Raw genomic sequence first — 23,143 nt, 5'->3', positions numbered from 1 at the left:
AAATCAAAAGGCAGAGAGTGGTGGGATATGGGGCGCTTTGTGTAACTGTGTACATTTGTGTAGTTAAATGCTAAGTGGGAAGGCACATCGAAGGTTGCTCCTGTATTTCATCTAAACACCATGTCATACATATTTTCTGAAACAAGGAAAGCACCACATTCTCCTCTTACCAGGTGGCTCTTCGACCCACATTCTCAGTATCAGCAGCTGGAGGTCTCCGAGCTCCCCCACACTCTGGCTACTACACTGAGAGCTTTACAGACCTGTTCTTACCCTATATTCACGGCTACCACACAGATAGCGCTGCTATTCCTGCTGACAGAAAAGGAAACAGAGGTAGACAGTGGATGTCTTTGCACCTGGACCGATTTCCAAACTTGCCCGGCGGTTTCATTTCTGTCGCCATGATAAACTATTCTGACGAAGGTTAACGAGGGGTAAGAGTCTACTTGGCTCACGGTTCTAGGTTACAGTCAGTCTTTGCAGGAAGTTGGGGTGACAGCGACTTGAAGCAGCCAGTCACATCTCCAGTAAAGAGCAGAAGGAGAAGAGACGCACACATTCAGAGGCCCAGCTTGCTTTCTCTACCCTTTCTTAAGCCAGGGTTCAGCTGGGGAAATTATGTCACCCATGTTCAGGGTGGGTCTTCTTCTTTTTTTTTTGAAGGTAAAAATTTTATTTTTGAGGAACTTGTTACTGCACATTTCAGAGAGAGCTATGTAAGAAAGCAAAAATGTTCTCCCCTCATCCTAGGAATAAATAAGGGCATAAAATTTCTTCTTAAATCATGACACTTGAAAGTTTAGCACCAGTATCCAAAATGAACAACAAAGGAAAAAGAGCATTTACTATATCTTTCAGATTTCTTTGGTTGGGGCAATCCCCATGTGGTATTAATATTTCTTCTTTTAATTCATATTACCAAAACAGTAAAAACCAGGAAAAAAATATAAAGCACTAGATTGCTGAAATGGGGAGGCTGCTCTCCTGCCTGTGCAGGTTCCCGGGACGCAGCTTGATGGACAGTGCGGGCTCCTTCCCTTTGCAGTTGTTAGTTTCGTAGAGAATAGCAGTAAACATTCTAATGTCCAAATCTTGGTTAGTTTTCCGTTTTATTGCTTAGATGTTTCTTTGGTGTTGGTAAGGTCGTGGGTGTGCTTTTTGCCTTGTTTTTGAATGGTCATTAATTCGTAAGGTCACCCTGCTGGTGGTGAAGGTGCCTGGGAGCCAGGGTCACTCGGCACTGCTCTGTTCGGTGGCTGGAGCCGGATTCTCAGTTGGTGCTTCACCTGCCTTGGTCTCTTTGCCATCTTGTGAAACAGCGTTGAGGGGACGGGGACGGCGCCTGTAGTTGTAGGGGCGTCGGAATCCACGGTGGGCAGATGGCTGGTTTGGACCATTGGCTGCTTGCTGATTTCTTTATCTTCAGCCTCTCCAATAGCAGGGGCAGGTCGTGGGCGAGCAGGTCTGGGGTGGGTCTTCTTATTTAGTTATCTCATCTAAGAAAATTCCTTGCAAGCTTGCCTGCAGGTCAAGCATTTCTATTCAATTCCTCCTCGAGACCTTCTTCTCAAAGGGCTCTATGGCAAGTCAAGTCGACACCCCAAACTACCAATCTCTCATGAGAGCAGGAGAGTGAGCCCTGCACCTCGCCTGGCCAGCAAGCTGGCTAGTTGATCAACTCTGCCACCATTCAGGCCCAGAGTCAGGGATTTGGGTTGACCCACCCCAACTTCTACCCCATCTATGAACTGCTGGAACACATGATGGGGGCCAGCCCTGCAGATCCAAAGCTGCAGAAACTCCATGACCCAGCCGCAACACCAGGGTATCTGGGAGGAGTCCTGGTAAGGATGCAGTATTGATAATGTAGCAGAAGCCAGAGGCCTTAAACCAGACCAATGGTTCATTGCAATGAGCATTTGCAAGTAAAGATGTATGGACAAAAGGCTATATCATGTGACATACAGTATAATGTAGCTTCCACGATGAGATTTTTAAAAATCAATTTACTATTTTCTCTGGGCAGAAAGGCTGCAAGGGGCATTGGGGTGCATGATATTGAATTCATAAAGAATCAATAAAATGTTTAAAGCAACAAGTTAACAATCACATTGGGGATTACCCATCAATTTGTTTCTCCTACCAAGGGGTAGCTACATCCTGCTTGTGATCTCTTTTTTTTTTTTTTTTGGCATGTATGCCTATGTGTATGTGGCATGCATGTATATCTATATACATGTTCATATGTGTGTGGTACATATTCACATGTATATCGACCTGCAGTGGATACTTAGTGTTTTGTTCAATTACTCTATTTTATTAATGAGGCAGGGTCTCTGGCTCAACCTGGAGGTCACCAGTTCCAGCTTGTCCATAGTCTAGCCCTGGACTCCTCTACTCTGTCTCCCAAGTGCTGGGAGTACAAAGGCTGCCGCACCTGCCCAGCTTTTATGTAGGTTCTAGGGATCCAAACCTTGGTCCTCACACTTGTATGCCAAGTACTTTATTCACTGGGATATCATCCCCACCTCTGTAATCACTTAACAGTGTAGAAATATATGTGCTTGTTCCCAATGCCTGGTGAATACCTAATACGCTGTGTTATAAGATAGGAAGGAGGGCTATGGAGTTGGTAAGGCTCACACCATCCCTCGCTCCCCACAGATCACAGCCTAACTAGGACACAAAAAACTCTAAAATAGACACACAAAGCAAGAGCAGCTGACAGGTGGGAGTTGATAGCAGGCCCAGAAAGCTGGGTGCACTCCAGAGTGCTTCCCGTGGCCCGGGTGGACTTTAGAGTGCTTCTTGTGGCCCGGGTGGACTCCAGAGTGCTTCCGGTGGCCCGCGTGGACTCCAGAGTGCTTCCGGTGGCCCGGGTGGACTCCGGAGTGCTTCCGGTGGTCCATTTTACAGAGAGACAGACTGGATATTGCTGAGATGGGTAACCTGGCCTTGATTACCTCCCAGATAAGACTTCTGCTCCCCGTGCTGAGGTGAACTAGAGGCTCTGATTGGTCATCTTGTTAGAAAAAATTACAATTAGCTTAAGCTCACACACGTACTTAAAAAAAAAAATCCTTGAAACCATTTAAGAGTTGGCGTGATAATTGAGTACTAGTAGGCAAAAGTCTAAGGTATATCCTCTACCTGTGAAGTTGAGATCCTGCAGGGCTCCATTCTTATAATGTCTAATAATGAATCAGACAGAAATGTATGTACCCCAAAAGGAAGTCTGCTGGGATCTGAAACGTCAAGGGTTCACCAAACTCCTGGCTCAGAGACACTATACTAGAAATAAATCAACTTGTACACCTGCAGCTGAATTCACAGTTTACATCCTGAGCAGCCCAGAAGACCTTAAGTCAGAAGCTTATTTCGAGTTCCCAGACCAGAAGTGCTGCTGGGAACAGCAGCCCTTATCTCACACAATTCCACCAAACTGCTCCCTAAGGTAAGAGCATAGGAATGAATCAGCAATGCAGCACCGAAGGAGACAAGGTTCTTCAGAGTGAAAGAGAAGGAAGAGGAAAACAAGACATAACAGACCCTCAGTCCTAAAATTATCCAGAAATTATTTTTTTAAAAAGAAATTTTTTTTGCAAGATCAAAATCAAGTCAACAAATAGGTAAGTTTGAAAAATAAAATACAAACACAAGAGAAGATGTATTTCTTTTTTTTTTTTTTTTTCTGGAGCTGGGGATCGAACCCAGGGCCTTGCGCTTCCTAAGCAAGCGCTCTACCACTGAGCTAAATCCCCAACCCCTAGAAGATGTATTTCTAGGTGATAACATAATGAGGACTCTCTGTGATTGTAATGGGGGGCTCAATGGGCAGGCTCAGCACGGTTTCAGGCATGGCCAGTGAGAGAATTAGTGAAGTAGAATAGATCTGGAGAAAATTTTTTACAGAACTCAGGACACGTAGTGAGGAAAAACATAAAAAAATGTTAAAAGACACAAAAGGGGGTCGTTGCTTGGCTGTGGAGAATGTACTTGGCTTAAGTGAGGCTCTGGGTTCAACTCTCTAGCACTGGGGCAAGGAAACAGAAGAAGATGAAGAAGAAAGCCGAGCTAAAATATGGAATGTAAATTGTATACCGAGAACAATAACAAGCCAAGGAAAGAGCTTAAGTGGGGCACAGGCAAGGCTGCTACACAAGACGATGGGACATTTTTGCTGCTTCAAAGTACTTGGCAGAGGACGGCAGAACCAACACGGCCTGTGTGGTAGGCAGTGGGCTGCTTGGGCAGAGGGACACTTCGAATTCCTATAGAAGGGTAGACGGCAACAGCTCTGGCCCCGGCACAATGGCTCTTGGAGTATGAAATAGAAATGGCTTTCCCAGAGAGCAGTGCTATCAGATCTGATTGTCATCTATGCTTCCAAAGGTCAATTTTCCAGCAGCAGGGAGCACTACTGTGGAACCCAGCGCACACCCCTGTGTGTCTGCCTCACGTGGCATTGATTATAGCCAATTTTAGTTCGGGATCTGGCCTTATGCAGAGGGTGGCTTCTGTCTTGCTTTGCAGTTCTTTTCTTTCCCGTCCTTCCAGAATTTCATCTTCTATTTCACCTTAGTGGTGTGTGTTATTTAATACACGCCTTGCTTTGCGTTCCTCGGTATTTAAGATATTTCCTCTGGCATGTCCAAAAGATGGTCACTGCCTGTGTCTTTGTGTATTAGCTGAAGTCCCTCATCAGAAGGGCAGTCCAATGTCACATGAGTTCCTGAGGATGAAGGTTGACAGTTTGCTAATAACTCACCTTGAAATATGACAGAGGGTAGAGGTGAGATCATTTACAACTTACCGAAAAGGAATTAGTAGCAGGAAACAAGGTCTCTTATGAAGTGCTAATTACTCGCTGACGAGAAATAAGGCTGAAGTTGAGGTCACTCCGGTGTCAAAAGGCAGGAGCAGGGGTGGAGTAAGCAAACCAGGATCTCTGTATTTGGACTTGAACTTTCAGGGATAGGGTTACAACAGAAGAGTCATGGGTCTTAGGGACAGTGCTTGTGAGGATTCAGCTGAGCTAGACCAACAAGAAAGGGAAAATGACTTCAAACTTCCAAAAGATCTGCAAAGATCGTGTAAAAGACTAGCAAGTTGAAGCTGGGGAGATGGCTTAGCATGTAAGTACCTGTCAGGCAAGTGCAAGGATCAGAGTTCAGATACCCAGTGCCTATGTAAAAAGTTGACTTGTTGGAGAGCGTCTCTGTAAGCCCAGCGTTGGGGTTAAGAACACTTGCGGCTCTTGTAGAAGTCTGAAGTTTGATTCCTAACACCAATACTAGGCCACTCACTGTAATCCTTTCCTGGCTTTTACAGGTACCTATGCTCATAGGCACAAAGGGCAGGGGCTCAATGGGTATAGTGTTTGCTAAGAAGGTATTCATATAATGTCATGCCGTGTATGGAGCAGGCATCCAGTAATCTCAGCACTGGAATGTCAGGAGGGAGAGACACACTATCCCCAGACTGCTGTATGAAAATAACCTCTGAGTCCAAGAGACCCTGCCTCAATATATAAGGTGGAGAGTAGAGAGCAACTGATGAAGAAGACACCTTTTGTTTTCCAACTGTACACACACACATACACACACACACACACACACACACAGAGAGAGAGAGAGAGAGAGAGAGAGAGAGAGAGAGAGAGAGAGACTTAGAGTTTTACTGCTGTGAACAGACACCATGTCCTAGGCAAGGCAAGTCTTATAAAGGACATTTAATTGGGGCTGGCTTACAGGTTCAGAGATCCAGTCCAGTATCACCAAGACAGGAACTTGGCAGCATCCAGGCAGGCATGGTGCAGGAGGAGCTGAGAGTTCTACATCTTCATCTGAAGGCTGCTAGCAGAATACTGGCTTTTAGGCAACTAGGATGAGGGTCTTATAGCCCATGCCCACTGTGACACGCCTACTCCAACAGGGCCACACCTTCTAATTGTGCTACTCCCTGGGCTGAGCACATACAAACCATCACACACACACACACACACACACACACACACACACACACACACACACTAAATAAATAAGGTGGAGCACATGGAGAAAGATATCTGAAATTGATCTCGAGTCTCTAAATGCATGTACACGCACACACACACACACACACACACACACACACACATACACACACACACAAACAAGCACATGCAGGGCACAGGACAGACAAACCCAGAAAGGATCACCTGTGTGTGACCCCAGCTTATCAGATCAGAAAGGCAGTATGCATTTGCACGGCATAGTCACTGTCAAGAAGAGAAGCAGCATCTCTGCGGAAGATCACTTCTCGTCTCCAGCATCTCGCGGAAACTGCGGGGAAGAAATGTTTCTGCCGAAGAAGGGATGGCAAATTGAATTAATTACACAGCACCATTAACACTAATTAAAGATGTGCAGTGCATCACTGGTGTTTTCTTATTTAGTGTGCCCTCAGCTGCTCATTTTCCTTCAGCCAACACAGAAAATATTAATAAAGGCTTTCATCAAATCACTGTAAATGCTGCAGTCCAACCCTTGTTTCACCATGCAGATGAAAGTCCTTAGCCTCTCGATTTATCTTTGATGAGGCGAATCCAGATCTTACTATTTCAGCTCAGCGATAGCTTTTTTTTTTTTTTTGTATTTAGATTTAAGGATTGTCAAATCTATCAGCAAGATATTTCTAAGCAGGATTATCCTACTCTCTAAAAAGAATACATTTTTATTTACCCCTCTCCCTTAACTTCTCCCAGACACCCTCCATGTGTCCTCTCAGCTTCGTGCTCTCTTACAAAAACCACACAAAGCAAAACCAACCCATGAATCCAATTAGCGCTGCCCATGTATGAATGGGCGAGGAGCCATCTGCCAAGGGCCCCATGTCTAAAGCGAACTTGCCTTTCACTTCGGGTAGCCATTAACTGTCAGTAACTTCTCAGCCGGGTGCGGAAGTTATGCCTCTCCTCCATCCATCCTGGAGTGCTGACTGGCTTGATCTTGTAGAGATCTTGTGGGGGCAACCACAGTGGCTGCCAGTTGATGATTGCAGTGGTCCTGTCTTGTACAGAGGACACTGTTTCACCCCAACCTTCCCTGACACTTGTACTTTCCATCCCCCTGTTTCATGATGTTCCCTGAGCCCTGGAAGGAGAAGGTATGGGACAGATGTCCCATTGTGACTAAGCACTCCATGGACACTGGTTCTCCCCACTTTGACCAGTTGTGTCTCTGCACAGATACTGCTCTGATAAAGACTGAGAGCTACACTAACCTACGAATACAGATATACATATTTAGATGGTAGTTTCATACTGTGTTGATTTAACAAATTAACAGCTGTAGGCTCATTCCCAAGGCCGGGATTCCCCAGCCTCAGCTTCTTTAGCACATCAGGTATGAGTTTCCTCCTGTGAAGTGTTATCTTCCCATCTTACCTGCTGCCTCACTTTCTTGGAAAGGGTGAAAACGAGAGTTGAACCTATAGTTATCGGGTCCTATACCACATGACGAAGAAACAACGCGGCAAAATATTGTTTAAAAGATGTAGCAGCAGACAGGAAATAGGTGCTTTAAATGAACCATGAGACGGGATCTAGGAAGGGTTCAAGTAGATGATTGTGCAATGTACAGTTGAAGCCCAGTGGAAATAACACTTTACTCGCTTTAATGTATTTATGAGGTGCAGAACATGACTGCAGGCATTGAAAGGATGAAAAAATAAGAGAAGTATCACAGCCCCCTTTTAGGAGGCAGTTGGTAATGGAACAACTTCACCAGAACATTCCAAAATGTAGCTACACTTGAAATACCCTTCCAGTACAGATTCCACTGAAATACCCTTCCAGTTTCACTGCATGGAATCCTTTTGCTAGTTGAGAGAGTCAGAGAAAGGAGTATCTGCCCATCCCTTAGTGAAGAGAAATCTTCCTCTAGGGTGTGTTGGGTCAGACACCTGTTTCCTCTGATATTCCGCAGCGCTCTCTCTCTCTCTCTCTCTCTCTCTCTCTCTCTCTCTCTCTCTCTCTCTCTCAAATCAGGCATCACTAGCTACCTTTTGGCAAATGATTAACCAGCAGGTTTGCATTTTATCAGCAATGTAACTGCCACGATCTCTTCTTGCTGTCTGATGTGTGGATCAGAGGTCAGTAGTGGTCTTGAGACTAGTTACAGATTCCTGTAATCAAATATTCCTTGGTCCTTGACAGAAGTAGATGCCATCCTTCCTCACAACAGTTGGTATGAAGTAACTGGTATGTGGAAAGAGGGGTTCTTGTAAGCTCAATTGTACAACAGAACTGTAGCTGCGTGGTGTATACTTCTGGCATCTGGTTTCACTCAACAGTAAGATTAATTGCCTTTCAAAGAATATGTTGACTTTGCCACCACCTTAGTCAGTATTTACTTTGGAATCAATAATATGAGTCAAAACTTTCAAGGCGGAACCCAAAACCTGCAGATTAAAGAGGCTTCAGACAGGGAGGAACTCAAACAATGTAACAAGGAAGTGCCAAAAAAATATAACATGTTACCTTTCACAGGCAACCATTTTATATGCAAAATCTGAGTCAAGATTCCTGGTGAAGCCAAGGAAGCCAGGCCTGCCTTGCGTGATTTTTTTTTTTTTTTCCTCAGAAGGAAACAGACTTTGGCTGCCCAATTCAGTGAATTATGTAATGCAGAGTTTCTTCCTAGCCAGGGGAAACCAATGGGAGGAATGCTGGTTAGTCACACTTTTATTAATAGCATTCATTAAACATACCGAATGTGTGGTATGCATGCTACTCATCACACAAACTATCCTATTCAGTGTGGACTAAAAAAAGAAAAAAAAGAATCTGCCAGCAATTCATCATATACCAGCCTGCTCAGTCAGGGCTCATACCTGGAGAAAGTGTGGGTTCTACAATGGTAGAATTTGGCATTGCTAAGGCTTCCATCTGCCCTGTTCTGTAAATCTCACTACTGCCGCACAGCCAACCTAAACACGCCCCAAGATTAGAGAGATATTTGCCGCTCCTCCCTGCCCAGCCTGACATTTTTACAATGGGAGGCCCTATTTCAAGATGAAAGCCTCCAACAAGTCAGCAGAAATCAGGACGGAGGTGATGATACTCCCCGGGGATTTAACGAACTCTTTGGCCAGGAAGACTTTTTCACTGGAGCACAGCAGGCAACCCAGCCAGCAGGTTACTATGAACAGGTCTGCCTCTGTGCAACCCAAGCTTGGGACAGGTTCACTCCGTCCTCAGGCTTAGAAGACCCTGCTTCCTCCCTACTAATTCTCCGTCAAAAGCCGGGGGAACCCCCATCTGAGTCAAAAGCTGGGGGAAACTCCATCTGATTTTATTCTCAAAACTAGAACCAGCCTAGAAAGAGAAATTCCCAACCTCACAGCCAGAGATCTCCTTCTAAAAAACATCATCTGAGAAGGTATGACTTCTCTGGACCCAGACTGGCCTGCAGGGTCTCTAGGAGGAACATTATGATAGGTGGGTTGTGGCAACCCAGGATATAGGAACCATATCACACAGATTACCAGTGGCTCAGGCATTAGTGGGAGCAGTTAAAGAAGAAAAAAAAATCTGCTTTAAATGTGGAGAGACAGGACATTGGCAAAAAGAATGCCACAAAACTCCCTCCCGATAACATATCCTGATGCCCCTAAGACAATCTCTCCCCGATGACACGAAGGTTTCCATTGGAGAAAAGACTCCCTATATGACATGGATGGTATGACTGGAGCCTTTAGACTTAAGTAAGCCCTCTTAAGTAAGAGAGTAACAGTAAGAGAGACAACTACCCCCACAGAAGCCTTATGGGTGTCCAGCATTTCAGAATTATCTATTTTTACCATTAAAATAGATACCAAGCCATTTAAGTGCCTTAGTGATACTGGAGCAGACGAGACAACTTTGAGACCAAGGTCCCACATGACTGGCAGCTAAACTCTGGGCCTCAGCTCCTAGGCACAGGGAGTTCCTCTCATGCATTTATCACCAAACAGGCCTACAGGTGGGAGGACCCTGACGGAGCTACCAGCCTCATATGCCCCCTTGTAGCACAAGTAGCCACCAGTCCTCCAGGGAGAGATATCTTACAAGCCTTAGAGGCAGTTCTCATCAGCTAATCAGAAAGAGATCACATCAAAATGGATGACAATATAAGGAAAGTTATACCCAAGGAGACCCTAAAAATCGTCCTCCAAATCACCCCCATTTCTAAGGCCCACTGTTAGATTTGATACTTCCTGCCTTGATTGGATCTCCAATGAAGTTATTTGGCGTACACAGTGGCCTCTATCAAGGGAGAAGCTTAAAGCCTTCACACAAGTGATAGAACAGCTTCTACTACAACACATCCTCCCCTCCTCAAGTCATGGAACAGCCTTATGTTTGATATAAAAAAGAGCTCAGGAGGATGGAGACTAATACATGATTTGAGGGCAATTAACAAAACTGCAAGTCTGGGGCTCCCCTCAAAGGGTGCTGCCCTGCATCCCAGGCATCCTGACAATGTCCTTTTATTAGCAATAGATATAAAAGACTGATTTTTTCCCCATCCCTCTCTACCCCCGAGACTTTGAATGCTTTGCATTCTCAGTACCTCCATTAACAACTCTGGTCCTGCCTCATGATATGAATGGACTGTCCTCTCGCAGGGAATGGCTAACAGTCAAACCATTTGGTCAGGAGGCTGTGGCCACTGCTTTAAATCCTTATTTAGACAAAGGACTCACTACATATCATTATAAGGATGACATCTTAATATGGGGGGGATTCTTCCACACACACCCCAACCCAAAGATCAGCTTATACCTTCACTATCTGCCCTAGGATTCAGAACAGCCCCCCACAATCAGCACCAGATGTGGTTCTGAGTTTTGCTTCATGGATGGGTGTCAGAACACTGCTTGAGGAGGCAAAACACAGGGATGCTAAGCTACATTCCTTTCTCCCCATTGGAGTGCGGAGCCTGAGGGACACCAACAGGCTACTCAGGAGAAAAGAAATGCAGCCTAAGATAGGAGTCCTAACCTGTGTTTCTCGGGCTGACACAGGCTGGGATAGAGGCTGTGGTTCTCAAGCTTGTGGACAACAAAACACCCCCTGGGAACTGAGAAGAGTTGAGAATGGGAGGCCCTTGGGCCTGAGATAATCCCTGGGGCAGAAGGGTAGGGGAACCTACTTAGCTCAGGGTGAGTGCCAGGATGTGGAGAGTCTCTGTGAGAGACTTAGGCGTGGCAGCAGAAAAAGATGCTCATGACTTACTCAGGACAGACCAGAGATTAATACCTTTGCAGGAAGGAACGCCCAGGAACGGAAACTTATTGGCTAAACCTTCAGGGACCGTACCTCATTAGCATGGAGAACTCTGGGTTTCTATGTTACGTGACCAGTTGTCCTGATCCTCTTAGTTTAGCGCCAGCCTGGTCTACAGAGTGAGTTCCCGAACACACAGGGTTACACAGAGAGACCCTGTCTCAAACAAACAAACGAACAAACCAAACCAAACAAAACAAGATGGACAGCAATTGAGGAAGTCCTGTGACTTTCACAAGCGTGTGTTTTTACTGAGGAAACAGAAAAGTGGGGGCTGGGATATGACTCAGCGTGTAAAATGCTTGCCACACTGGCATAAGAACCTGAGCTCAGACCTATAGTACTCGTAAGTACACACATGCCTGCATACACACATGAACACACACAACACGCACACACAGAGATTGAAAGTTTCCCCATTTGTGCAACCAGGAAAAATTTCTTTAAACAAAAATGGCAACAGACATAAGCTATTTTTGTTTCTTTCAGCTTGCTTTTTGCTGAGGTCTGAAGAGTCCTGGGTTAGAAGACAACAGACAGGATGCATAGTAGTCATCAAATAGCATCCCATAAGTCTGTGTCATTACATGTAGAATGGTGGGCATCCTGTAAGCCTGTGTCATTACCTGAAGAATGATGGCACCAGCACTCTACCATCCATATACTGGAAATACAGCTACAAAGTCTTTAACCTAGTTTTCTTTCTCATTGATCCCTTGATCCCACCTGTGGTGAAGGGAGTGGGTCCCTAACCAAACCTTATGTCTTCATCCATAGAACCACAAGAACTCCTGTAGAACATCTCATTTATGTCAGCCTTCCCCCCGTGCCCCGTGGCTCTTTGAATATTATAATGAATGAATGAGAGATGCCTTTACAAGATACATTAGAAGCAGTCCCACAGACAGAGGTCAGAGGTGCTCAGGTCTTTCAGGAGCTATGACCATGATCTCCAGCTGATGGCACAGAAGCTGGTGGTTCGAGGGGTTGTAGGAGGTAGTTAGCCTCTGAATTCTTCTTTTAAAAAAGTTTGTTTCTTTTATGTTTATGGAGGTTTTCTCTGTACATATGTCTGTGTTCCACATGTGTGCTTGGAGACCTCACAAGCATTGGATCCTCTGGAAACTGGAGTTACAGAGAGTTCTGAGCCACCACATTGGTACTGAGAATTGAATCCTGGTCCTCTGGAAGAACAGACAATGTTCTTAGCCTCTGAGACTTCTCTCTGGAGAACTTCAGTTCTCTTCTTCTTTCTCCTCCTCTTTCTTCAAGACAAGATTATATTGTGAAGCCTAGACTGGTTTTGAGCTCACTTAAGTAGCTCAGACTTGTCTCGAATTCAAACCACGAAGGCAAGATAAATCAGAAAAAGGCACAATTAGCAAAAACAAAATGGTGCCTTGAAAGCCTGGAGCAAAGAAACAGATTGGGGATCTTCTTCAGGTGTCAATCTCCAATGCGAAGTTTTAGTTTCACTTGGGAATTGGATTTAAATCAGAAGTATTTCCACAGGGAACAGAACTTGGGAAGTTGAAATTGATATTGATAAGTAAATGAAATTGGTAAGTAAATGCTTAATTTGATTTCAAAAGAAAAATATCCAGTCTCAAAGGGAGTCTATGGCCAACTGGGAATATATAGGATATGAACAGATGTAATTAATAGTGTCATAAATGATAAACCAGGAAGGATCCTCATCAGTGAAGCCTGCCCTCTGATTTCTGTTCTTGAAGACAAGCTTGGCAGGTAGAGAAGGGAGAGAAAGACTCCCTATGTGGGAAGCCACTGCCATCAGACTGGCTGCTGGCTCTGGGGTTCTGCCCAGCCTCCCTCCCACTGTGTAGTGTAGCGTTTAGGAATGCAGACTCTGGAGCCCTTGTTCTCACACAAGGGCCTGGGACCAGGCCAGGCATCTGCATGGTGGTCCTTAGATATTCATTAAACTTGAGGATTAAGCCCTGAGCAATTTACAGTCATTTCCACTTGCACCTGAGTAAATTTTAGTTTCTTTCCTTATCACAGATGGTATGCTTCTAAGCCAAGGGAGGAGGAAAACCCGTGATTAAACACAGGAGGGTATTTCGTAATGGTTCTGGGGAAGATTGAATTAGAATGAAAAATGGCACAAATGGTGGGGGAGGGGGGTGCTGTGGTAGGAAGGTTTGTATACGAGCTCTCTGCACAGGGTAAGCCTGGGTTTTTACGACATTTTAGAAGCAAACACAGAATCAAAACATCTCCTGTAATGTGTTTCCCTGTAGCACGGAGACAGAACTGTCCTTTAACCGTTCCCTTCTCTCTAGTTCCATTCCACTGAGGGTGAGGTGGGGAGAGGAAGGCACTTGGAGACATTTTCCAAGACCAGACCTTCCGGTGACCTAGGCATGTGTCTGTGAGAACAGCCAGATGCCTCTGCTTGTTTATCCTTCCTATGCCCTTCAGTCAGGTGGAGATAGATTCCGAAGAGAAAGAAATGTTCTTGGACAGCCAGCTGCCTTCATAAAATCGTGTGGTTCTACTGTTGTGTCTCCCCCTCTTCCTCCTCCTTCAAGACAGCGCCATGCTGCATACCCCAGGCTGGCTTACACTCACCCAGATAACTCAGGCTAGTCTTGAATTCAATACCATCCTGCTCAGCCTCCTAGGTGCTGGGATCATTAGCAGGCGCCTCCATGCCCAGTTCATCCTGTTTCTTGATGCCAAGGGCTATTGAGATGGTAAGGCTGATAAACAAGCTTTGTTTCCCTCCATCCCTTTTCACAGATTGACAGCAGTGTGCACACTGAGTTCTCATGGGAATCGAAGAATTCCTGTCTTCGGTCCAGATGATCTGAGTCTCTCCCCCAAGACTAGCAGTACTCAAAGAACACAGAAGATAAAACAATCAATATTTCTGTTTTCTTAAAGTTTATACTCTTGTCTGGGAGCTTGAAACACACAGCTAGAACAGAAAGCTACAGTGGGCCTTCAGCCTGTGTTGTTGAAGTGAATATCATTTGTTTAACAAGTTCCTACAGAGTACCAACACATTTCCCTTCTCCCAAGTCAGCTCGGATGACAAGACTTATTTTTTAAAATGTCTTCTCCCAAACCACATGAGGAGTTTCCCTCTGACTTGGCCAAACTTGGTCCACATCTCAGAAAGCAATTCCACATGGGGAGAAAGGAAATAAATGGATTCTGCATGTGGGCATGCTGTAGGTTGTGACCAGAACTCAAACAGAAGCAGAGTCCCATTCCTACATGTTTTTCCTTCTAATGTGATGTATACACATTTTTCTAAGACGTGGGATCTCTATTCTGTTTCTATGACTACGGGCAGGAGCTAAGATTGACAGCCCGTAGACATAGAAACAGAATAGAGTTGGCCTGAAGTTGAGCCTTGTAGCCCTGGGGAACAAGCTCTGCTTAACCTGAACAACCCCAGGGCAAGGTGTCCCAGTTCAGTCTCCAGATGAGTGCACAGCCTAATTGACATTTTAACAGTAGTCCCGGGAGACCCTAGGCTGATGATCCCATCAACGAACAGTCATGTTTGAAGCCTAACCTAAAGACACGGTGACCGAGACATACCCGGCCACTGTCGAGGCTCTATGCTTGAAAGGTGACACAGCAATAAAGGGGACAAACAGTTCCGGAAAGCGGAGCGTTCAATTCAGCTCCTAGGTATCTGAGCCTTTCACACATCCACTTCAGACAAATTAAGGAGGTGTCTTAATTTTCTTTTTGTGTGATAGAATACCACAACAAAAGCAACTTCAGGGAGAAAGGGCTTGTTTCAGCTCACGGTTTGCGGTTACAGTTAATCAAGATAGATTAGAAAGTTACAGTGGCCGGAGCTTGAGGCAGCTGGTAGCGCTGCATTCATAATCGAGAGAGACCAGCGAGTGGGCTCTGCTCACTTTCTCTTTTCTTTTGTCTTTTTGCAGTCCAGCCCAGGGAATGGTACCACCCACGGTGAGCAAATCTCTCCAGCCTCGGTAACCCGGTTAAGATAACCCCCAACAGGCATGCCTAGACACACAGGTGACTCTGCATCTCCTCAAACTGCGAGTTGAGATTAACTATCATAAGGAGGCTTATGGAGACCTCCAATTCCAGCCTGCAGAGTCCTCAGATGATGGCCAACAGACTGCAGACAAGCTATGCCCGCTGAGCCATGTCCGAATCAGAGATTTTAAAGAAAAATTTAAGTTATGGTTTGAAACAACTACATGTTGGGGTAATTCTTATAGCCATAGTCATTAGATCAAGTACCGGCAATATCCCCTGTATTTTGACTTGCTTTCCTGAGGTATTTCCTTGACATCCAATAAGGTTTTGTTTTTGTTTTTGTTTTTGTTTGGTTGTTTGTAGTTTCTCTGTGTAGCCCTGGCTGTCCTGGAATTTACTCTGTACACCAGGCTGACCTTGAACTCAGAGATTTGCCTGTCTCTGTCTCCCAAGTGCCAGGATTAAGGGCATTTAATGACATTTAATACGTTTTAATGGTACTGATAACTCTGGCACTGATCTCTCTCAGCTCTTTTTTATTTGAGTTTTTAATTTGTTCAAAATTGAAACACAATTATGTTGTCAAGTATAGTGGCACACACCTTTCATCTCAACACTTGCAAGACACAGGGAGGTGGATTTCTGTGGGGCAGCCTGGTCTAAATATCAAGTTCCAGGACAGCTAGGTACAGAATAGAGAGAACCTGCCTCGAACAAAAAATCAAAACACACACACACACACACACACACACACACACACGTATATGAATGCATATACATATGTATATATCTTATGACAATATATATACCAACCCCGACAAAAATATATTTTATATAATTATATTAATTTCCTTCTCTTTCATCCTTCTAGCACTTCTCAATATACTTTCCCCCTTGTTCTCTTTCAAATTCATGGACCACATTTCTTTAATTGTTGTTTAATCTGTCTGTCCATCTATCTCTATCTATCTATCTATCTATCTATCTATCTATCTATATCTATATCTATATATATATTCCTAAATATATAAATACAACCTGATTAATCCATATAATGCTACTTGTATGTATGTGAACTCAGAACAAACATTGGCTAGCATCGCACAAACAGTTTGGGGCCTTTTTCCTGGGGAAGACTGTTCCTACCACTCTCAGCATTCACCAGTTCCCCTAACGTGTTAGCATGCCTATTGGTATCATCATTGTCCAGGTCTTCTGTAGGCAGCCATGTTGATAAAGCATCCTAGGTATAGCTTCTCTCATGTTTCTAGCTCACAGTAAACTTCCTCTCCCTCCGGTCCTGACAAACTTTCTGCTCTTTGCTTCTGTGGTAATTCCTGAGCCTTAGGTGCAGGACTTGAGTTGTAGCTGTGTCCATTTAGACCCAGCAGCCACGGTCAGCTGGTCTTTCCATAGATTGATTCGTTGTGGTTCTCTGTAATGGTCTCCATCTGTTGCAAAGGTTTTCTTGATGAAGAGTGAGAACTACACCTCTCTGTGGGTGTAAGAATAAATAATTAGAATGCGGTTAGGGGTTATGCTGGTTTAGTAAAGTGAAGGCTGTAAATTCCCCTCCAATACTCATGACTTCACCAGCCCCAGACATTTGGCTGGACCAGAAATTTCCAGGACCAGGAATAACGTTTTCCATCTTATCGAGCAGGCCTTAAGTCCAATTAGAGAGCTGTCGGTTACTGCCAAGGGATCTGTGCCCCTTTGTGTCCTTACGGTTATCACGCCACCGTGGTTGCCGTTGCGGTTCATTGGCATCATGGCTGGGTAGAACTCTTGGCTGCTTTCCTACCTTGGAAGCTTACACGCCCTCCTCTCTCAGTTCTTGCTTCTGACTTAGGAATTTTGGGTTAGACTATCTTCTAGTCTTCTCTGCACCTCTCATATTGTATTCTAATTTATCATAACTAACAAAGCCATCCCTGGAGCACAGGTATAATTTAGGCCGTCACGTGCTTGTATATTTTCTCGTTTACTCGTTCTATGAGATCATGGCTTCCTCCATTTCACGTGCTATAGTATTAACATGTTAATAAATCCTGGTGCGGGGTTACTACCCACCTTAGAACATTTATGTTCCTGAACAAAAGACACACACACACACACACACACACACACACACACACACACACACACACACACTTTATATTTTAAGATGCCCCGTGCAGCACAACGAGCTGGGTAACTGCCTAACCTCTATGCTGTGAAAATCTACCTCCCACAGATAACTCTGAGTTACTACTAACTAATTTCTATGGTCTATCTTGGCTGCTCTTAACTCCAATTAGTCAGCCCTCTGGGCCACGTTTTCTTGGCCCAGAGCCCAGGGTGCTCACCTTGCTTCTCTACCCCATGGCAGCTCTTGTCTCTGTCCTGCTGGCTTCTAAAGCATGGCACCTCTCCCTACGTCCTGCTTCTTAGAGGTCCCAAACACAGGGATCCTAAATCCCGCCTCTCTCTTCTCCCCAGCTATTGGCTGCTAGCATCTTTATTTACCAATCAAAACTAACGAGGGGCAGGTCCCCAGCAGCTACGCGCACACCTCCTCTGGCAAACAGTTTCGGGGAACTCAATTAGTATTAGAATACAAGCAACTACAACGTGCCTCTACAATCTGGAAATCATCGCTCCGTTCTTGAATAGCTCCGCCATTTTGCTATAGGCACACATTTGCCTTTAAGGGACACATTTTCTAGTGAAGAAAAAGCCCGGATTAAAAAGTCTAGCTTTAGAAGGTAGCATTGCATTGGAAGTTTTCAGAGGAGGGAACTGTGAACTTGATTTTAAAGAAGGATTTGTTGTGTTTGAGTTGAGTGAAAACTGAAGGGAAGGCGTTTCAACCATAAGAACAGTGTGGTGAAGTTATGGGATGTTCAGAGAGGGAAGCCTGGCGTTTGAAGGGTGGAGATGCTCTGGGAAGAGGTGTTTGGTTTTTTTGTCTGTTTGTTTGTTTTTCTTTGGGGAGGGGGGGAGTAGCAGCAGTGACCTGCTACATCTCTGACTTTGTAACTGCTGGGTTCCAAAAATTCCTTCTTTTCTGCTTTGCTCTGGTTCTTCTGTCTAGACCACGTTTGAGTCTCCAGATTTTACATGAGTTGAAACAAGAGGAATCACATAGATAATCTTCTCGGTTAGGGTTCTATTGCTGTGAAGACACACCATGACCATGGCAACTCTTATAAAGGAAAACAGGTTTAGTTGATTAGCACCATGGGCGGCATGCAGGCAGATGTGGTGCTGGAGTCCACAAATTATAAGGCCGTGAGTCCTGCGTCTTGATCTGTAGGCAGCAGGTGACTGTATGCTATACTAGTCCTGGCTTGAGCTTCTGAGACTTTAAAGCCTACCTCCACACCTAGGCCACACCCACTCCACACCTAGGCCACACCCACTCCACAACTAGGCCACACCCACTCCACACCCACTCCACACCTAGGCCACACCCACTCCACATCTAGGCCACACCCACTCCACATCTAGGCCACACCTACTCCACACCTAGGCCACACCTACTCCACACCTAGGCCACACCTCCCAGTGGGCCAAGCATTCTAACCCATGAGTCTGTGGGGCCATTCCTATTTAAACCAACACAGGTAGATTATCATAAAAGCACCCCATTTGATCTGTAGTAGGTTTACTGCAGTGAAATTCCAATTCATCACCGGGCAGATTAACTTGACATAGGAAATAAGGTCCACGAGTTGTAAAGTCACAGGTTTAGACTTCTTAAGCTTTGAGAAGCCCTGGGAATAAAGTTGAACACTATGACTCAGGGCTGTTCACACTTCCTGGGATCTGAGGTTTCGTGCAATCCTGGCTATTGCGATGGTAATGACTCCAACCTCACCAGAACTAGTTGAGGAATACTGAGTCCAGCAAGTGTGTATATTAACTGGGGGAAACTGAGTTGCCTGGTTGCTATAGCAACAAATACTGGGCAACTTCTTTTGGAAGTTTTCCATGACGTGAAACAACACGAGTCTCCAAGTGTTTAGTTCAGCGACAAAGTCAGGCTTTCAATATGGGTGTAGCATTAGCCTCAAAGGCTTCATCCTGTGTTTCGCTTAGGGACAGATGAGAAACTATGGAAGGCCCCGCGGCCATTTCCTGAGTCAGAGAAATGGGCACTTTACAGGGGAGGCCTCCTCATCAGGCACGAGGGTCTGTGTTAATTACGTACCAGCAGCCCCAAAGCTTATCAGCTTAAAAAGCTACAGAGAGCATTTGTGGCTCAGGGTGTACTTACGCCACAGGTCATTCAAAGGACTGTGTTCTCATTTATCCTTAACTGAGAGCACAGCTAGCTAGGAGCAATCCATCTCTATGTCATTAAGAGACTCAAGAGGACCAAAGAAGAAAGAAGGAAGCTCAGTGGCGTGCACTGGTCTTTAAAATTTGCCTAGAAGTGACTCATGTTATTGCCAGTGACAATACACTGGCCAGTGTAAGATATATAACAATACCTACTTAAAGGCTTGCAAAACTGGGCATGAACACTGATGACTAGAAGTCTCTGTAGTTTAGAGTTTGCTCATTCACAGAACCTCAATACCTTGGCTGTAAATTTCTTTTCATGGAGAACCCTGCTAGATATTGTAGAACATTTAGCAGAACATCTTTGACTAGATCTACCCACTGTATGCCTATAGCTCACTTCCTAAATGTGTCCCAAAGCGATGTCAACCAAAAATGTTTTCAGATGTTCCCAAAGGTCCCCTGGAGGAGTCAGGACAAATAGCTCCAGGGAGAAGACCAGTGGCACAGATGCACAGTCTGTACCTTTCTAGGTGCCTATCTTTGACTGCTGAGGATTCTCCCACCAACTGTGGGTCCTTGAGTAGTTAAATGGGCCTTCTGGGCCTATTGCTTCATAGATGGAAAGGAGGCTCACGATAGTCCTCTCATAGCACTGTTATGAGATCGATTGAGGCAATACAGTATTTACAACATACTTCAAAAAGTACCCAGCACATGTAAACTTTAACGTGTAAAAATAAACTTTAGACAAGTCCTACCAATTTTAGAGTGGCCGATGATTTAGTTGTCTTTTGTCACATTGAACATGCTATTTAAACATAGAAATCACTGACACTTTATTAATTAAGCACACACTACTTCTTTAGCACCATATGAGTTACCTTGGCTAAGAATGCCCTGGTTCCGTCCCATGGGGTTAGAAATAAAGAGACTGGGTGACTCATGAGGGTGACTCAATAAGCCTATAGTTAATGTGTTTTGCTTCTGGTGGTTTTTTTTTTTCTTCCGTTTATGTATGGAAAAACAGTTTTAGAAAGCAAGAATTCAAAGTTGACTCCGTTTCATTTTGATGCTCGCTGAGAACAAAGGATTCAGGAGAATCAGATCAAATAGTCTGTTTGTTCTAAGCCCAGAACATGCCAGTCATGGGTACCGAAAGGCAAAAGGGAAGAATTGCCCAGGGGGTAGGGGCCTGGGCTGTCAGCTCGCAGGTCCTTCAGAATTAGTGCAGCCACTCATGCAGCTTCAGTGCAATTCTGCACATTCTCACTCCACACCTATTCATTTGGTGTCATGTGAGTGACAAAAGCAGGCTAACCCATATTAAATGTCCACTAGCTGATTGTGCAGCGAAGGGCCAGGTACATTGGAATCAACCCGCTTTTGAGAGGAGAAAGAGGAAAGGAAGCTACTTTCCCATCTGCCATTATAAAAGGGAGAGGAACAACTACAACCGTTTCTCTTGCTTCTCAAATATGACCGTAAAAGAATTTTTAAAGACATAAACCCATAGGAACAGAGACCAAGGGGGGAAGAGACAATAGCGAGGATAGTTAGTGATTTAGAGAAATAGTTAGAAAAGAGTAGCAGAGCCATAAAAGCTGAAATCTAAGTGGAACTGAGAAAAATAGAGACCTCGCTTAATTTATAATAACACAGGACCAAGGTCCCAAAGGCACCAAGACAATGACTCCAGGTGGCTTGAAACATGAGGTGTTAAAAAGACACTGTTAGCCAGGGGAGACTCGCTTGGAAGTTTAAAAATAGGTCTATAGCTCTTCCCCTGTAATTCCTTCCCTTGAGATTCATGGCATTTCCTTGAAGTTAGTCTCTACACTCAATGGACAGGTACTGAAGTTGGAAGAGAAAGGGTACTGATCTCCATTGGATGCCAATCCCTTTGACCCTTTGTTCTGTGAGAAGGAGGGGCCAGGCTACCGAGTAAAAAGGGAATACCTTAACACAGGTAAGCTCAGGTTTCTCCACTAAAGGATTCAGCCAGGCCGTTTCATGGTGAGTTGAATTGCTGACAGACCCCAGGCACCTGGCCAAAGCTTTTGAAGAACATGTTATTTTCCAGAACTTACACATGAGTGACAGCCAAGGATGCCTGGGTGCCAAGGGAAGCCCCGAACAAGATAGAGGACAGAGCAAAGAAACAGGAACACGCGTTCTGTAGGCAACAGGAATGGCAGGCCTAAAGGAAAATGTAAAACAAGCAAATCTCTAGCAAAATACTCATAGAGATAAAGAAGTCGCACCACAAATGAGAGCCAATTGTGATAAAAAGAGAACGGAGAAGCACCTACTAGATACTCAAATTATGAGATCATACATGATAAATTCAATAGGGCTGAAAACTTTCCCAGAAGTGCTGACCAAAAAGGAATAGATAAAAAGGAGAGAAAAAAAATAGGAAAACTAGAAGTATAAGATGTTCATCGTCTAAGTAATAGAAGTTCTCAGGGGAGGGGAGAAATAGAAAACAAGAGGAAGAGATAGATCATTGAGTCAGGTTATCGCTCAATGATAAATGCTTGCCTGGCATGCAGGAAGCCCTGGCTTCATCCCGGCTCAACAAATGAACAGGAAGAAAAGCAACGAAGAAATCACTAATGAAAACTTCACAGAACTATTGGATATGAATTTCCTGCTCAAAAGGGCTCATCGGCTGTCTAAAAGAAGACAATGTGTTGTTGTAAAAATATAAAAAATAAAAAAAAAAGTATTGTTGTCTTTTACCCCGCTTGGTCGCACGGCAGTGCCCCAAGATATCTGCTACATATCTTGGCGGAAACACATCCCAACTCCTTGGTGGCTCAGTGTCTCCTACTGCCGCACACTTTGCTACACTCAAACCGTCACATAAAAGAACACACAACACAATAACCTTTGACCCAATTGGTAAGATACAATTGCCCACCTAAACATACAAAGCCCGGTACCATCCATCCCTTAAGAACCTTTGTAACAACCTGTAAAGGTACAGCCTGGAATCTTCAAGTCACCTGCCATATTGTCCTGCCATGTCTTCTCTCTCTCCCTCTCCTCTCCTCCTTTCTGTTCCTGTCCCCTCCTTCAAATTTCTCTCCCACCCATCCTTCCGTCTCCTCCAATGACAGGCCTTCTTTTATCCTGTACCTGCCCCTCACCTGTATTTTACAAATTCAATGGGGAGAAGTTTCTGGTGAAGTCACCTGATTCCTGAGTAGTGACTAGGCTGCTATCCAGGGACAGTGGAATTAGCATCAAAATACAGATAACTCCCGGGCAAACCACAACAACAATGAATGGAAATAAACCCACAACAAAAGCACCCAGGCAGGGAGTAGGAAAGTGCTTCGGGTTAAAACAGCAGTTCTCAACCTGTGGGCTGTGACTCCTTTGGGGTGTGAGTGGATGTAGGGGACCCGAGGTGGTGACGGACCCTTTCACATGAGTTAGATATCACATGTCCTACATATCAGATAGTAGCAAACTTACAGTCATGAAGTAGCAACAAAATAATTTTATGGTTGAGGGTCACCACAGCATGAGGGACTATTAAAGTGTTACAGCAGGAGG

The 23,143-nt window shown here is 44.7% G+C and overlaps 1 long non-coding RNA gene across 2 annotated transcripts in view; it reads right to left on the bottom strand.

The window, feature by feature from the left end:
• LOC102553083 (uncharacterized) overlaps positions 1–23,143 on the bottom strand; it is a 110,342-nt gene that overhangs the window by 3,173 nt on the left and 84,026 nt on the right. The window contains exons 1-3 of one of the 2 annotated variants that reach the window (XR_005496243.2): positions 11,348–12,904; positions 6,203–7,053; positions 5,754–5,855 (exon numbers count right to left, since the gene is read on the bottom strand). The exons of the other annotated variant lie outside the window; for it this stretch is intronic. This is a non-coding gene — a long non-coding RNA (uncharacterized LOC102553083). Of the gene's footprint in view, positions 1–5,753; positions 5,856–6,202; positions 7,054–11,347; positions 12,905–23,143 lie in introns of those variants that run through there. 2 annotated transcript variants of the gene reach the window in all.

The sequence above is a fragment of the Rattus norvegicus genome, chromosome 18, assembly GCF_036323735.1.
Source record: "Rattus norvegicus strain BN/NHsdMcwi chromosome 18, GRCr8, whole genome shotgun sequence".
Classification (NCBI taxonomy): Eukaryota; Metazoa; Chordata; class Mammalia; order Rodentia; family Muridae; genus Rattus; species Rattus norvegicus.
The sequence above is the reverse complement of the archived record's forward strand: the minus strand, read 5'-3'. Positions and strand labels throughout refer to the sequence as shown.